General features: G+C 37.6%; 1 protein-coding gene across 3 annotated transcripts in view; it reads left to right on the top strand.

The window, feature by feature from the left end:
• Window positions 1-17,004, top strand: part of JMJD1C (jumonji domain containing 1C) — a 209,243-nt gene that overhangs the window by 85,552 nt on the left and 106,687 nt on the right. For all 3 annotated transcript variants that reach the window (XM_077821654.1, XM_077821652.1, XM_077821655.1), the window contains exon 2: window positions 6,645-6,758. The gene's annotated coding sequence lies outside the window, so the exon portion shown is untranslated. The remainder of the gene's footprint in view (window positions 1-6,644; window positions 6,759-17,004) is intronic.

The following is a 17,004-nucleotide window of genomic DNA, read 5'->3' as shown; positions in this document are numbered from 1 at the left end:
TTTTTATTCCAGATATGCTGATTTTTCTTCTTATAGCACCCCAGGTATTTTCTAACAACTGTGGTGGTTGTTCCAAAGCCCTGTCTGGCTGAGAGATTAGATTTGACATTCCTACAGGACACTAATGTTATGTTAAATAAAACTTGCAGTATCATATTAAGATATTGGTTATATTAATATTTGTTTGCAAACCTCATATTTGTGAGATGCAAAAGGTGTCAACAAAAACTTATTTTTATATAGGTAATTTTCTAAAAATATTTAAAGGATTGAGTACAGTCAAAATTAAAAAATCATGGAAAAAATAATGTAAACGATGTATGTATTTCCTGTTACATTTTAAATGGTGTGTTTTCAACATGGTGTGTGTTGAGCAGCTCAATTGTGTTGTAAGGACTGTGGCTGATTTATTTTAAAAATGCCTTTCAGGGAAGGCTCATCTGGTCTGCTTTTTCTCATGTGAATGGAATGTAGTGCACCATGGAACTCCAAACAGGATACAGTTGTTCTAAGCATTTTTCCTATGTAGTGGTAGGCCATAATAAGGCAGACATCCACACACTATTGGGAATTTATTGTAGTTTGGTTCAATATGTGATATTCTAGTTAACACGTTAGTGCCATTTGCGTAACCAGTAGGTAGATATTCTTTTCCAGTGCTGAATATAGAATATAAAAGCAATTTTTCTGTTACTTTCAGTCTTCTGCATTAGTATTGAATTATAGGCTGTTTTGTGGCCAGAATTGTATTCCACAGTGACTTTCATCAGATGGCAGCTCCCTAAGGCTGTAGAAGTACCTAGCAGAATGATAGATCTGCCCAGTCTTGAATTACTTACTTATTATGCACATGTTCTATTTACATTTCTTTACATTCCAAATGCACTTAGACCGGTAAAATATTTAGTACTAATTCACTGGAAAAGCCAGAATAATGTTAGCAGAATTTTAAGTTTTTGCTTTATTAAAATAAATGCATACATAATTTCTTGTTTTCATATATGAAGATGGTGTGTTGGCATGTTAGTAGAACACATGATTATGCTTCTGATGACTTAAGTATTTAGATGAATAATGAATACATTGTTTGCCACTTAAAACTGGGTGTATGTTGAATTTAGATGATTTTAGATGTGCCCTTCATTTTTTTTGGAGAACATGTTAGAAATTATTCATAGATGAAAATGTATCTAGTGCATGTAGTAAATACTAAAATAAATTTGTATATCGGAATGTATTTAGTTGATTATAAAGGTATGTGTGTCATGATTTTTTTGTGTATGAAATACTTAAATTTTTTTTTACTTACGAGATCAGTGCAGTTACTTAAATGTAAATATCTAGTTTACCTTTTTGTAGATTCAGGTCATTTAGTACCGTAGAACTTGTGTATTATGGTAGAAACAAATTATTTAAATAATAGTTGAAGGAATTTGTGTACATCACAGCTTGATATATCAAAAACAAAAATGCCCCACCAGTTTGGCCTAAAAGAATTGGAAACTCTTGTTAATTACCCCTGAGGTGCTAATAATTTTAGTTTTAGCCAGTACTAACAGTAGTTAAACATTACTCCCAGAACCCTTTGACCTAAGTTGAAAAGCTGGGATGTGTCCTAAATTATGTGTTTTTCAAATTGGAAAATGACTAGCTCTCTCTTACAGGAAATACAACAACCTGTGGTTCTTTTATATGAGAGAGGTTATAAGAAATGAGCTTGAATTTCAAAACCCATTTTATTTATCTTTTATCTTTTGCTACTTGATAAAATTACTTCTGAGTATAAATCATGGCAACAAACAGCTATTGGGAAAAAATATAGCTGTTTGGAGGTTTAATGATGAAGCAGCATAATGAGAGCGTGCCAGTGTTTGTGTTATCTTAATTAAACAGTTTGACTAGAAAATAATAAATAGAAAAGTAAGTTTAATTACTAGCATATATAAAATTAGTGTGAATGATCTTTTCAAGTATTATAGTTTTAAATAAAAAATGTATCAAGTTTTCTGTATTTTTTTGCTAAAGAAAGCAAAAACTGGTGAATATTAATGTTATACTTTTAGTTAAAAACAGTAACAGTTACTTAATTTCAATACTTTTTAATGGATAAAATGCTGTAAATGTTTACTAGGCAAATGGGTATTTTAACAAGGCCAATACACCATATAAGAATAATACCTAAATGACCTTAGTGTGAGCTGAAGAGTGGGGTTTTAGGCATTTGAGTTCAATACCCACCTAAACAAGATGTAATAATAATAATTCATATTAAACATTTGAAAATACCCTAATGAACTAACCACACAATTATTTATTCAGCTATAACTTGAGTATTCCTTGCAATGAAAATTAGCCACTGTAATAATGTAGACATTCTAAAAATAATATTCTATTATTTATATGCATTATATGCAGCCGATGAAGTGAGCTGTAGCTCACGAAAGCTTATGCTCAAATAAATTTGGTAGTCTCTAAGGTGCCACAAGTACTCCTTTTCTTTTTGTGAATACAGACTAACACGGCTGCTATTCTGAAACCGGTCTATACACAGCAGTTCTCAAGTTTGAGGTCCATGGACCCCACTGGTGCCCTATGTGCTCTTGCTGATGGTCTTCAGAGAGCTGGTTGGTCACATAGTAGTGGACTACTTTGTTTCCAGCTGCTTAATTGGGTTAAATAGATCTAAAAAATACACTATACATTTTCTTGATACTACTACTTTATGTAAGCAATATCTATAGTTGTTACAGTGATCATAAATGGGTGAGATGGTTTGTGTGATTGCAGAGGTGAGGGGAATTTGTCTACAAGACCCACACTCTGTTAGGCAATGAGAGTAATTTATTAAATATGTTAACCCACCCAATTTCTGCATCAAGGTCACAAAAGCCTGAAAGTTATATGGTGGTGTTAGCCTGAGAGCTATGCTAGATGCCCCCTCCAGGCAGGTGCTTTGCTGCATGCACTGGTACAAAGCTGTATTAATCATTATTTGATGATGTAACAAAGGAGCAAGTCAATTTAGGCACTATATATATTAATTATTAATGACACTGGTAATAAAGAAACTAAAGCATTTGTATCCATGGAACTTCTTTTGACCAAGCACTGGATCACAATGCAGTAAAATAAACAGGATTGGAGGCACCAATTCAGAAAAACTCCAAAGTCCTATGTTGCTTAAAGTTAATCATGTGCCTATGTGCTGTTTTGAATAGATATAGACTTAAGTATGTGCTTAAGTGCTTTGCTTAATTGAGGCCTTTCGGGTTTTAAGTCCTAGAATCATATAGCTACAAGAAATAAAAAGGGAAAGCTATGTTTTGTTGCCCATGTAAAGGAGGATTGGTTGTAGGCTGAAGATGTTCAGTATTTCCCATTTCCAGCACATAGACGTGTTTCTCAAGAGACTTTGTGGTTTGTAAAGAAGCTTTTTTTCTGTAGTCTTGTAAAGAGGCCACTTGGACATCCTTGTATATATTTTCTTGTCATTATATATTTGACTCTGATCGCTGAGTCCTTCATGCCGTAGTTGATTAGTCTCTCAGGTTTTGTGTTTTGTTTTTTTTTTACCCATTTTATGTCTCTTGTGGCATGGGATACTATTTACTGGAATTCCCACTGTCTGTGCTGGCAGGTAGAAAAATGAAGAAACAGTTGGAGAATGACAGTGTTTTTACTTGATGCTTTGCTTCTCCAAATCCATTACTACATTCCAGTTCTGGAGTCTCACTGATGGAATCTGGACTGTTTTTCCAAGAATTCTGACTTCTCTTTATAGATGTTTTATATAAGAATGTTTTCCATTACTGCTTGGGAAATTTCAAGCTAAGCACATTCAGCTGGCCTGCCACCCCTGTTCTAGGGAGGTGTGGCATTGCACAGTTTTGGTTTATTTTCTGTCTGTCTGCTTGTAGGAGGATTTATATTCCCAGACTGTCTGGGCTGGCCTATTAAGGGGGTTAGAGAAACTAAATTAGTAGGTATTAAATTACTTTTCTGAGTAGAGAACAACATTCACAGATACATGATTTGGGATCAGTTCATACAATACCTGCTATCAGATAAACTGGTGTTTTATATGTAACTTACTATGTAGTATTGCTCAAAGACAAGCATTAAGTCACACTCCAGATAGTTGCTGTTGTTGTTGTTTAGTTAATTACATTCTATGTACAGATATATGTATACAGAATCATTTTTGTTGACTTAAATTTTTAAGGCAATGTAAAAAAATCAGTTTGAAGAAGAAGCAGAGTATATGTAAATATGCAGATGCTAAATAGTAAATAGAAAAACTAAACCATCAGAATTGTTAAATTAAACTGCTTGTTCTTTAAAACTTATTTTTGCACACATGGCTTGTTCCAGATTATAGGGTTTGAACTCCATTCTTTACTGACTCAAAAGACTAACTATTCCAAGGCCAGCTATATGTAAACAACTTGAGTAAAGGAATTCTGTAAAGTATTAGAAGTTACATAATTACAAACCATTGAGGATCCATGATTGCCCAACATTCCAGCACATTCTTTCTTTTCTCTCTCTTCCTTTCCTTCTGCCCCTTCTCATCTTCATTCCCCTCCCTCAAATAATCTCTTGTGGCTATCATACTTTTGAGGACTGCTGATTGGCTGATGAGTTTTTTCCTTCTCAGAGACAGTAATAGAAGGGATTATAATTGAGAAAATACAGAAACGAGCAATGTAGCATGCTAAATCTGCATGGTAAATATAGAGAAAGTAGCTCCCTTCCCCCAAATAGGACATAGTTAAAATAAACTAATACATGGCTCTGGGAATATGTTTCCTCGTTTGCTGTATAAGTGCCAGACCTGCTAAACTCTGCAGGTTTTTTTTTAATTATTTAAGAGGGTGGGGTTTTGTTTCCATTTCTATTATTTTAGAGATGTTATTAGTACAGCGAATTCTTTTTCTAGAAGAAATAAGTCTGTTTTTAGGATGATTTCATAGTATATTCCTGTTTGGATTTAGCTAAATAAAGCAAGTGTGAAATTTCTTATTTGCACTTCAACTGGAAAAAAAAAAGGGGGGTTGGAGAGACAGATTCAGCGTGTCATGTTGTGGAACAGTGATTCATAATGGAGAAGCCCCTGCCTGGTTGGTGAGATACTAGACGTTTTAATGGAGTGGTGCTACGGAGATGCTAGCTCCCAGTTTTTCTTGTTTCATGTTCAGCATATCAGTGTAGATTATGATTGCTGCACTGTTTAGGTGACCGAAGTAAAACTCTGTGTGTGATTGTCCCAGGCACGTTATTTTAGCTATCTGTTCGCCCTCACTTGCACATATACTCTCACACATATGTGGCATTTTCACTAATCTCTATATTATACATTTTGAGTGTATGTATATTACTTATTTTTTTCCTTTTTCCTCCTGTATTCTTACCTTACGTTCTCGGTTTTGATGTATTTTCCTTTTATTGCCTGTATTCCCTCATTCCTGATTTTCTGTCTTGTACAGTTTTCTTCATCTGCTCTTTCTTTCCCTTCTTTTTTTCATTGCATTTTGCACTTTCTTTGCTGAAAGTGCCCTTTCTTGTCTTCCCCCTGTCCCTTAATCACTTCCTCTTTCTACTGTCAGCCCATTTTCACAACCTCATCATATCTCCTTCCGCTACCCTCAGTCACTTTCCTGGGATTCCCTCTCACCAATCTGTCATCTAACTCCTCCTCTTGGTAAACCCCTGTCCAGTCACACTGTCACTATACTTTTTCTGGTCCGGGAAACTCCACCCCCACTGATCAGAGTGACTGCTCAAGGGGAACCTTCTTCCCCAGTTATATTTTCTTCCCACTCATTCTCTGTAAGATTCTCCTTCTTGCACTAAATGGGAGAGTACGAAAGCATTTTGGAGCCAGAGGAGGCGGCAGAATTTCCACTTGGGAGAAGCACATCCTTCTGAGTCAGTGTGCAGGAGCTGATAGTTCTCTCTGTAAGTGTGGAAGAAGCCCTCCAAGGAGAGAGAAGATCATGTCACTGGAGGCTTAAAAGCTGTTTTGTCTGAGGCTGCTGTGTTGGAGCAGCTGAGTCTGATTGCTGGTAGGGGAAGGAGTAATGTAGCCTGGAGGGAGTGCAGAAGGGAAGATGAAAGTAGGAGAGGCAATATAAGTGTCAGAGAACAGGAGAATGGGGAAACTGACCAAGCATGGTGGAAGAGAATTCAGCAGAGATGAAGGGTGCAGTCTCATGCCTGCATTTCCTTCCACCATGTTGTCTTAAGCAGATGCTGCTGTGCAAGCCTGACCTGCAGGCTGAAAGAGGCGACCTGAATATGCAGCTGTGTGGCCAGGGTAAAATCCTGTGCTCTGAAATGGAACATTGATTTTCTGTGGTAAACACTCTCTTGCTCAACAGCAATGTGGACAAGGAAGACTATGTATTGCAGTTCTGTGTTCTCACCCTAGTCTTTCCACTGACAGCACAAACAAACCAGCAAAATACATTCAGGTTCCTATCTTAAATGACTAGTTGTTCTGAATGAGCAAGAGATAATTAAGCATTAACTGGGTTATCATAACACATGTGACTTTATATTTGCTGGAACAATGGGGTAAAGGAGGAGCCAAATCTTATCTTGGTTCTTTGAAATTTTTAGCTTTGTTCATTTTATTTTTTCAGACATTCAAGCCCTTGGTTGGAAAAAGTGTGTACAGGTCAATCACTGCAGTAGAATTCCTTGTGGACAAACAACTGGATTTTGTAACTGAAGATAGTGCCTTTCAGCCCTATCAGGTAAGAGATATGGGTAGTATACAAGTCCAAGTCATCCAGTTTAATTGAATCCACTGTGCGTTATTTTTAAAAAGCTTTTTATGGGCCAAATCCTGTGTAATATTGAGCCCATTCATTTCCCATTGGTCAATGGAAACAGAAGGTGCTCACCATTTCACAGACTTTAGTGGTGAATCTGTAAGGGGAAAAAAACTACATATACTGTGTCACAGATCCTCCTTCAAAATAAAATTTCTAACCTGTTTGTTAAAAGTTAACTAATACAGCTAATTATGGAGTAGATAACAGTATATTGTCTATTCTACTGGAGATGTGATTTGGTCATTGAAACTCAAGTAGTGCATTTGTACTTGATTATTTATTGTTCTTCTCTTAAGACTGAATTACAGTAGTTCATTTTCTTTTAAAAAATAGTCTGATTCCCCCCTCATGGGTGACATAAATGGATAATTGCTGCTGTTTCTAAGTGTGTTTTCACAATTCCAGCATTCCAGATTTCTTAATCATAGCCCTAATAAATTAGAAGAGTACTTTCAGTATGTAGTTGTGTATGTGTTTAAGACATGGTGTTTGTGAGGGATCTGGTCGCCAGAATCCTTAGAAAAACATAATTTGATTTTCTTGAAAGATAAGATTTCAAAACATTTCTTCTTTAGTAAATAAAAAGGGATAGAATACTGATTTTCTTTTTTTTACTCTGACTATAATCAGTCCAATGCAAATTGCCATAAGCTGTCTCTCTATTATAGGTTTCAGAGTAGCAGCCGTGTTAGTCTGTATCTGCAAAAAGAAAAGGAGTACTTGTGGCACCTTAGAGACTAACAAATATGTTTGAGCATAAGCTTTCATGAGCTACAGCTCACTTCATCGGATGCATGCAGTGGAAAATACAGTGGGGAGATTTTATATACACAGAGAACATGAAACAATGGGTGTTACTGTACACACTGTAAGGAGAGTGATTAGTTAAGGTGAGCTATTACCAGCAGTAGAGAAAAAAAAACCACCCTTTTGTAGTGATAATCAAGGTGGGCCGTTTCCAGCAGTTGACAAGAACGTGTGAGGAACAGTGGGGAGGGGGGGGGAATAAACATGGGGAAGTAGTTTTACTTTGTGTAATGACACATATACTCCCAGTCTTTATTCAAGCCTAATTTAATGGTGTCCAGTTTGCAAATTAATTCCAATTCAGCAGTCTCTCGTTAGTCTGTTTTTGAAGGTTTTTTGTTGAAGAATTGCAGCTTTTAGTTCTGTAATGGAGTGACCAGAGAGATTGAAGTGTTCTCCGACTGGTTTTTGAATGTTATAATTCCTGACGTCTGATTTGTGTCCATATATTCTTTTACGTAGAGACCGTCCAGTTTGGCCAATGTACATGGCATAGGGACATTGCTGGCACATGATGGCATATATCACATTGATAGATGTGCAGGTGAACGAGCCTCTGATAGTGTGGCTTACGTGACTAGGCCCTATGATGGTGTCCCCTGAATAGATATGTGGACAGAGTTGGCAATGGGCTTTTTTGTAAAGATAGGTTCCTGGGTTGGTGTTTTTGTTGTGTGGTGTGTGGTTGCTGGTGAGTATTTGCTTCAGTTTGGGGGGCTGTCTATTGTAGGTTATACAAAGGTTATACTTTGAGTCTGTTTGAGAGAGAGTGTTAATCGCTGATCAACACCACAATAATGTTCCTCCCTCCTTCAAAATTACTGTAGTATTTTTTCCAAATACATGGCTTAAAAAATAAAATGGAAATAAGACCTATATAGATAGAATTCTGTTTTTCAGTTCACTTAATGATTGATGCTTTTGTCGTGAATCACTAATATTTGAGGAACCTAAGCAAATTCAAAACTATTTGTCTGAGTCCAGCTTCAATCTTCCAATTTGTTCTTAGTTTACTAAGAAAATGCCTGGTATAATTGTCTTCAGCTTTTCATGAGAGTTTATTTCCTCCAATCTTGCTCATTTCAGTTGTGGCAAGTATCCTTATTTTGGCAGTAGGTTGCTTTGGATTCTCAGAGAACAATCTGAGCAAATTTACAGTAAAGCAAAAGTGAATGTATGAGGAAGAATGTTGCATCTTGTAAAGCAATCTGATTTCTATCACCTAGCCATGCAATAAGTGTAGTGGATAGGTGCCAGGGCGGTTTTTGTCCTTGCCCCAAAAAAACGGGAGTTTTGTTTGGGGTGGTAAATCAGTATAGAAGTAATACAGTAATTCTTGAAAAATGTGCACTTGTCACATGAAATGCTGGCTACATCATAATTATTTATAATTAATACTCTATTGTAATTACAGCATGGAAAGAAGTAGGATACACTATCTAGTATAACATTTGTATCTATTAAATTTTTTAAGTAGGTATTTGAAGGTTAAAGATGCTGCAGAGACTGCTTTTAGGTTTAGGAGTTTTTTGTTTACACTAGAGTCGGGATCTTCTTACCTGGAGTTGTTAATCCTTGACTTGTCTTTAGAAGACATTTCAATCTCTTATTTTCTTCCATAAGAGGAGTTAGAGTCACAGATATTTTTTACTTATTATTTTAAAGAGAGAGGAGTTTTGTGCCAGATTGTTGATATCAGAAACTGAATTCCTGTTTTCACTGAAAAGGTGTAGTACAAGCAGTGCAGAGTTGTATCTGTGTCAGTCCCAGGATATTAGAGAGACACGGTGAGTGCGGTAATATCTTTTATTGGACCAACTTCTGTTGGTGAGAGACAAGCTTTTGAGCTTCACAAAGCTGACCTGATGAAGAGCTCTCTGTAGTTTGAAAGCTTCTCTCTCACCAACGGAAGTTGGTTCAATAAAAGATATTACCTCACCCACCTTGTCTCTTTAGTATGACCAATAACATATAGTGGACACTAGTGTAAGATTTCTTTAACCTCTGCCTCCAGAGGTTCCTCCTTCTGACAGGGAGAGGATCGTCACTGAGTGTGAGAGAGAAATGATTGTTCCATGCATCTCAGCTGTCCACTGCTGGACTGAGATCCCCAATTTATGAACCATCAAATGAAAATTACTTGGTTACAATAAGAATCTAAGTTATTATTTCACTGACACGGTAACCAACAGATTACTGATATTAGAGTCTTTTTAACATACTGATGGAACCTAAAGTCTAGATCTAACTAGACACATTTTGTATGTTTTGTGTACTGTATACCAAGATGCTGAGCTCACTGACCACTTGAACTAAGGTTTCATTATAGTAAGTATTTGTTGACTTAAGTAGTCAGCTGTTACTGGCATATATTTTGTGAACAGTATTCAGAAGCACATCCCTCCTCCCATTTCCAGGGACAGTGTAGTTTCATGACCAATAATTTTTGTTTAGAATGTGCGAATAAAAATATTGAATAGTAGTGTTCCTAGGATATAAAGGAATCCTTCTGTAAAATACATTATAAGAACAGCCATACTGGGTCAGACCAAAGGTCTATCTAGCCCAGTATCCTATCTTCCGAAAGCGGCCAATGACAGGTGTCCCAGAGCACTGTGAAAAAATAGATGAGAGCTCCTTCCCTGCCTGAAGGAGCATACAGTCTAAACTAGTTTCTGTTTTCATCACTTTTTAGAAATGCCATCTTGCTTTCTAGAAGCAACAGAGGTAAGACTCCTGGAGTTCAGGAGATAAGTTTGTTCTCCTGCTCGTTCTACAATGCCATTAACCTATTTCTGAATGGAGAACTTAAGAACCCAGTATGCAAAGATAGATCTATTTTAATCCTTCCTAAATATATTTAACCCTCTGTTTTGGAGTCTAACAGAGTTGTGTTTTCAGCATGGAAGCCTTAGAGACTGTTTTAAAGCTTTATGGTGAACTAGGTTCACCCCCCTCCCCATTGTTTTTTTTGTTTTGTTTTGTTTTTTGCTACACATCATGGTAGTAGTCTGAGCACTTAGTTTCAGCCCCGTTTGCTCAGATTTGTAAAGGTATTTAGTCATGCTGTGCTGATTGCTGCAATGCCTAACTTATTTAAGAGCCTAAATCTCATTTTCAAAGGGTATTTAGGCACTTAGGTGCCAAATTTTAGTGACAGTCAAAACAAGCTGGATTTAAACCTGTGTGGGGTGACTCCAAATTTCATATCCTGTGCTTCAACCTCTGGCCTATTTCCATTGTAATTGAGATAATGAACATATTCATCATAATGTTACTATTGGGAAATAGATGTTCCTAGAACCTTTCTCCTGTAGATCACTGGTCTGACTCCTGCTCAGATCAGTTCAGATCAGTTGTCATAAAACACATTGGCATCTAACATGATGATCTGTCTTCTGGCCTGGAAGAAATGAGGTTGTTGTCTTAGTCCAGTTTCAAGATGACAAGTGCTCAAGCCAGACAAAACAGCACAATGGGCATCCTTTTAGTCTTAGCAGAAAGGATAAGAATTGAGTAGGCAAGGAGACTAAATTATTCTCCCCTCTAGAAGTGTTTGCTCCAGAACAGGGTTAGAGGCACATTAACTGAGGAATTTTGAACCACAGATTCCTATGCCACCCATATCTGCTGTGTGGATCAGTAAACTTTAGTTTCTGTGATAGTAGATCCAGCACCTTTTCACAAGCATTAAATGTACTTATTTTTCAAAAAATGGGATACATATAACAGCTAGGTCACAGCATCTGGTGATTCTTATAGCACCTTCATCATCTTACGTGGTTAGTAAATCTTGCACTTCATATATGGATTTACGTAATACATCTATGTTTCTTGTCATTATAGGATTTCCATTTTTCATGTCTGTATGGGTGCTGCTTTTAAGCCAGTCCATTTCTTCACAGATCAGTAAGAAGTTTCTTTGAGGCCCTTCATTTATAATTTGTTCCTACAAGATCCTGAACATGTAATGCAGTAGTTATCACCCTATAATTTTTGATTGCCTACCAATCACATACCTGCAGTTTTTATTTTGATTGCTGTATAAAGGATATAGCAGGTATTATTTCTTACGTGAAAATTTTGTGTGTGACTGAGTGCGACTCTCATTCGTTAATCTGGGATGGTCAGGCCTGTTAGTCGAGTATTTCTTTGTTATGGCAAGACTCTTTGCTTCTAGGGAAAAGTCAGACTTAAGCAGAGGATCGAGGCAAACCGGTTTAGCAATGACATGAAAATTCTGTCTTGTTACCCACAGTAAGTGGTGGGTGTAAAAATGTTTGTTATATATTCACTATCCTACTGTATATCTATAATGAACACATATGAGTATGAAACGTGATACATAAGACAAATTATCAATATTTTTTGTACTTTGGGTCCAAAATATGGCAAATGTACTTTAAAATTGTTTATATTTTCCATTAACATACAGTACATCCTTGCTATAATGCCCTTCGCAATAGTAAACCTTGAGCTATAGCCAACTTGGTCCCTGGATCCTACCTCCAGCCCTACCTGATGCGGTGAGGGGGCTGAGAGCTCCTCCAGCCCCAGGGCTGCAAATGGTGGGGCAGACAGTTTCCGCGTGGCTGCAAGCAGGGGTTCAGAGGGGGGCAGGCAACTCCTCCAACCCCGGGGCCAGAATCAGGGGTAGGTGGGGGGCAGACAGCTCCGGCCCTGGAGCAGTAAGCAGCAGGGGCTCCATGGGAGCCAGAGGAACTGTCAGTTTGGCTGCAGGGCTCAAAGTGTCAGCAATCCTCTCCCACTTCCCCGCCCTGCAGCAGGACTCTTTCCCTATAACAAACCCCTGGCTATAATGACCAAATGGCTTGGCTCCTCAGGGGTTTGTTATAGTGAGGGTGTACTGTATACTGTTGCGTGGTATGAATGCATATTAATTTTTTTTAAAGCAAAAACTTGCAAGCATTTAGAAAATTACCCACTAATATTAGTTTGAGTCTGGTATAATGTAGACAGATATGCTGCTTCCCCATGCAGCTCTAAAATTTCACTTAAGTTCTGATTTTCTCCAGTCCTGCTAATTACCTCTGGGGCTTCTCCTGAGCAGAGATTTCCAACTGGTGTAATTTTATGCTTGCTTTTATTGTAGAGTGAAAGATTTCAACTTGTCATCAGATATCCATCTAGTATATTATTCTACAGCACTTCACCATTTAGCCCCAGCATGAAAATGACACCATGATAGTAGTTGTATTTAACTAAAATTTTCTTTGAAGAATAACAAATTTACGCATACTGTTGTGTCATCAAACACATTCCAATCTATAAACATGAATACTATGGTATATTACAGTGAAGTTGTATATTTCACAGAAATTCACACTAAGCAGAGGTTCATTATAAATAGACCTGCAAATTGCACATTGTTATGAATTGAAAAAATTCAGGACAGACTTTGACTCACTACAACTGAGTTTAACAATGTTTGAGTTCATCATAAGGAATTTCCAGTATTCAAGAAAAATCAGTGTATAAATATGTAGATTAATAGTACTAAAGCAAACAACTGAATGAAGAAGTAGTAAGATACAGAAAACTCAACCATCTATTAAGCAGTACACTGACTTGAAAATTACTGCTTATGAGGGCAAAATCTCAGTGTAGTAAGGTAGTATGTATATTTTTCCTTTCAACAAACACAATGGTAAGCTTGCCTTTTCTCTGAAAAACATTATAGCAAATTGTATTAAAAAAAAAACTTTTCCTATAGTAGACATTTCTGGTGTTTTAAATTGAGAATTCTTAAATATCTAGGCACAACAGAATAGATACGAGGAAGTGTGTGATTTCGTGTCCCCCCTCCCCCCCTTTAATTAAACACTTCATTGGTTCAAACTAAGCACCTACACTATTCCTAAACATAGATAAAATTTGCTGTTTTCAGACAAATTCTAACCTTAACAATTATTTCTGAATATTGCATTTGAGAAGCAAGACTCCATTAATCAGTTTTTGTACTGATTTTTAAGAGGTTGGATAGTTGTGAACTGGGATGTTTATTTTAAAAAATCAGCTAACTACCTAGGCAGTTCGAGGTATAAGGTTCCAATAAGTGGTTTGTTAAAAATATCAGTGAATTTACAATAAACTTATAAATTTTAAGTATAACCAAGATTGAGTAGTTAAAACTGTAATCTGTACCTTTTCTGAAACACCATGCGTACAATATGTAATATCCAACAAACACATTCATTTAAGCAATTATAAATTCATTTTGTAATATTCCTTGCTGGTGAAAGAACCAGAATTATAGCAGCAAAGCTGCTTATTATGTTCCTTTGTTTTAAATACTGTAGTTTGCTTGAAACTAAAAAGAGAGGACATGAAGAATTAAAGCATAATATATGCTGTGTGTGGTGTCATCAACATGGTGTCTTTATCTGAAAATTTGGCAATATCAGTCTTTCACAGGCCAAGATCAATTGTATTATATTGTGGACAAACAACAACAAATCCTTTAAAACATGTTTCCCACAACAAAATACATATAAGAATCAGAAGCACAAAATGTGCACAGCACAAATAATCTTATTGCTTCTCTGCTCACTGTCTGGATAGAACAGAGCAGGGAGTGAACCCACAGGCTCCTATTATGGTTGCCTAGTAACCAATGGTGGAAGTAGTTCTTACACTGCCTGCTGCTCTCAGGACAACAGCATTAGTATTGCAGGGCCTGCAAACACTACTTTGTAACCTTTTCTGTAGGCTAAATTTTACCCAAAGAGTTTATGAACATAAAATGACCCCAGACAAGAACAGAGGGTGGCTAGTTGCACAGCTGACTGTGGGAGGTTAGCACAAATTCCAGTTCCATTTCTTCACATTCATTACATTTCCTGCAGGGGGTATTTCACCACACAAGGAAGGAAGTGGAAGGGTGTGCACATGACCATCTTTAAAAGTTCCTCTCTATGGGTCCTTTTAAAAAGTCAAAAATGGCTGACACAAAAAGCTTTGAAAATACCTTGCCAGCTTTTTGTTGTTGGACCCTTTCATCTGTGTAAATCTGCTTCTTCAAAGTCTACCGCTAACCAGAATAGATGGGAGGAAAAAATGAAACCATCATTTAGCTGGGTCTTACTGTACCTCAGTATTTCATCAGGGTAAGCAGAGGTCAGTCTGTCCACCCCAAACATATTGAGGGTTCCAGATATCAAGATATAAGTTGTTGAGAACTTAAATGTGTGAGAGATGGTAATGCAAAGTGAAGACGGAAGAGTAACTCTGTACTGCAAAGCATTGTTTTTCTAAAGGTTCGTCATTTGTCAGCATTGAAAGGTCAAAAGTGTAACCATCTTTAAAGATGGTTATAAATATATATGCCTTACTGATGATGAAAAATTTGCCTCCAAAATGCAGGCTGTGGCATTGGTAAAATTTTTATTCAGCCCACATTCTGAATGAATTCAGAATACATTCTGAATTTCTCTAGTTAGAGGTATTAGGCATGTATGTAACACCATCCTTCCACTTTCCTGTTGTTGTTTCATTGTTATGAGCAGGAACAGGGTTTCACAGTCCTCACAAGTGCCCCATCTTGGCCATCCACTAGCACTGTTGTGAAGGGAATCCAGACCTTTTGCTGCTCCGGATCACTAGGTGTTTTGAGCTTCTGGAGCCAATGCAGGCTGCAGTACTGATTCTTACCTGGGCCTTTCTGGCACATTTCCTAGGCACTGACTCTCTCTGCTGCCCCTTCTCAGAAATGAAGCTTCCTCAGCCCACCTGCTATAGGCTCCCAGGACTGACACCCTCCCGCCCCAAGATACTCGAGTTAGTTGAATACACCCTTCTCCCAAAACTCAACCCCAAAGGTCTGAAGCTTCTGGTTTGCAGTTTAACCTTCTCAGGGGCACACAGCAATTGTGAAACAGTTAATGCAAAACTTGCACAGAGTCTAAGGGCTAGTCTGCACTTGTAAACATGCCTTGTGTGGTTGTGATGCAGCGAGAGAGTTTTCCCAGCGCTCTTAAAAAGCCACCTCCATGAGGGGCGCAGCTACCTGCCGTGGGAGCATGGCTCCCAGCTCTGGTGCACTGTTTACACTGGTGCTTTACAGCGCTGAAACTTGATGCGCTCAGGGAATGTTTTTTCACACCCTGAGTGAGAAAGTTGTAGCACTGTAAATTGCAGCTGTTTTACTTAATCATGCAAAGCACTAATCATTGAAAATACAGGAGAGTACTGATCCCTGCTCAGAGTCCTTGGTGCCTTCTGGGCACAGGTAGGGCCCCCTCCTCACTGAGGTTGGTGTTACATACTGAGTGGTCTTGTTCTCTTCTGCCTCATGCTTCCACTTCCTGTCTGGCTCGCAGTTCCTATGTATTCCCTTATTTAACTCCTGAGAGAAAGTGGGTGAGGTAATAATTTCGCACCCCTTGATAATCTGTACCTTATTCCCTGACAACCAGAAACTTCTATACTTGAACTCTGTACCATTTCTTATTTCAACATTATCTTAATAAAATTATTAAATCTGTTGTTGGACCAACTTCTGTTGGAGAGAGAGATAAGCCTTCAGGTTTACACAGCGCTCTTCTTCAGGTCTGGGAAACTTATTCAGAGTCACAGGTAAATACAAGGTGGGACAGATGTTTAGCATAAGTAGTTAACACATATTTCAAGGGGCCTTCCAAGGGTGAAGTGGCCTATTAACACCCTTCCAGTGATAGGGAGGAAAAAAAAGGGGTGGAGGAGGAAAGCAGCTGGAAGGGAGGTTTCGTGGTTTACAGATAGCTGAAATAAGTCATAACTCCAGTATGTGTTCAGTCCATGATTTGTAGTATCTAGCAAAGATAGGAATTTAAATTCCCACACTGCCTTTGTTCTGCCTTTGATAAGTTTCCATTGCTCCTACCACCTTCTCTCCCTTCAGAGGAGTCTGCTAAACTAGCAGCAGCTATTGTTCTCAGATGTTTTCATCTGAATAAGGCTGCTAAGTCCTAAGCATCTTCTGTTGTATTTGTCTGGTGTGTACGTGCTACAGGCCCTGTCAGCAGTGGTAGATATACAAATACATGTAGGCACTTATGATACAGCAGGTTTTCATAATACAACTTCACAGTGTCAGCCAGAATTCTAAAGTTGTACAGATATAGTCCCAACTCATCACACAGAGCATAAGAAAGCTGAAGGATTTTGGTTTTTGTTACCTTCTTTTCTCATAAAAAGGAAAGGAAATAGTGTTGTGTGGATGGTGTGATGTACAGATTAAAACACAATGCACACCTTTTTAATACAAATAAGTTTAAAAAATAGTGAAAACTTGAAGAGAAGAGTGAAATAAAATGTCTGTCTGTATAGATGGGTAGAAAGAATATTTTAAGCAATCCCT

Source organism: Eretmochelys imbricata, chromosome 7 (genome assembly GCF_965152235.1).
Source record: "Eretmochelys imbricata isolate rEreImb1 chromosome 7, rEreImb1.hap1, whole genome shotgun sequence".
In the NCBI taxonomy this organism is placed as follows: domain Eukaryota; kingdom Metazoa; phylum Chordata; order Testudines; family Cheloniidae; genus Eretmochelys; species Eretmochelys imbricata.
This window is presented reverse-complemented; position numbering and strand designations above follow the sequence as displayed.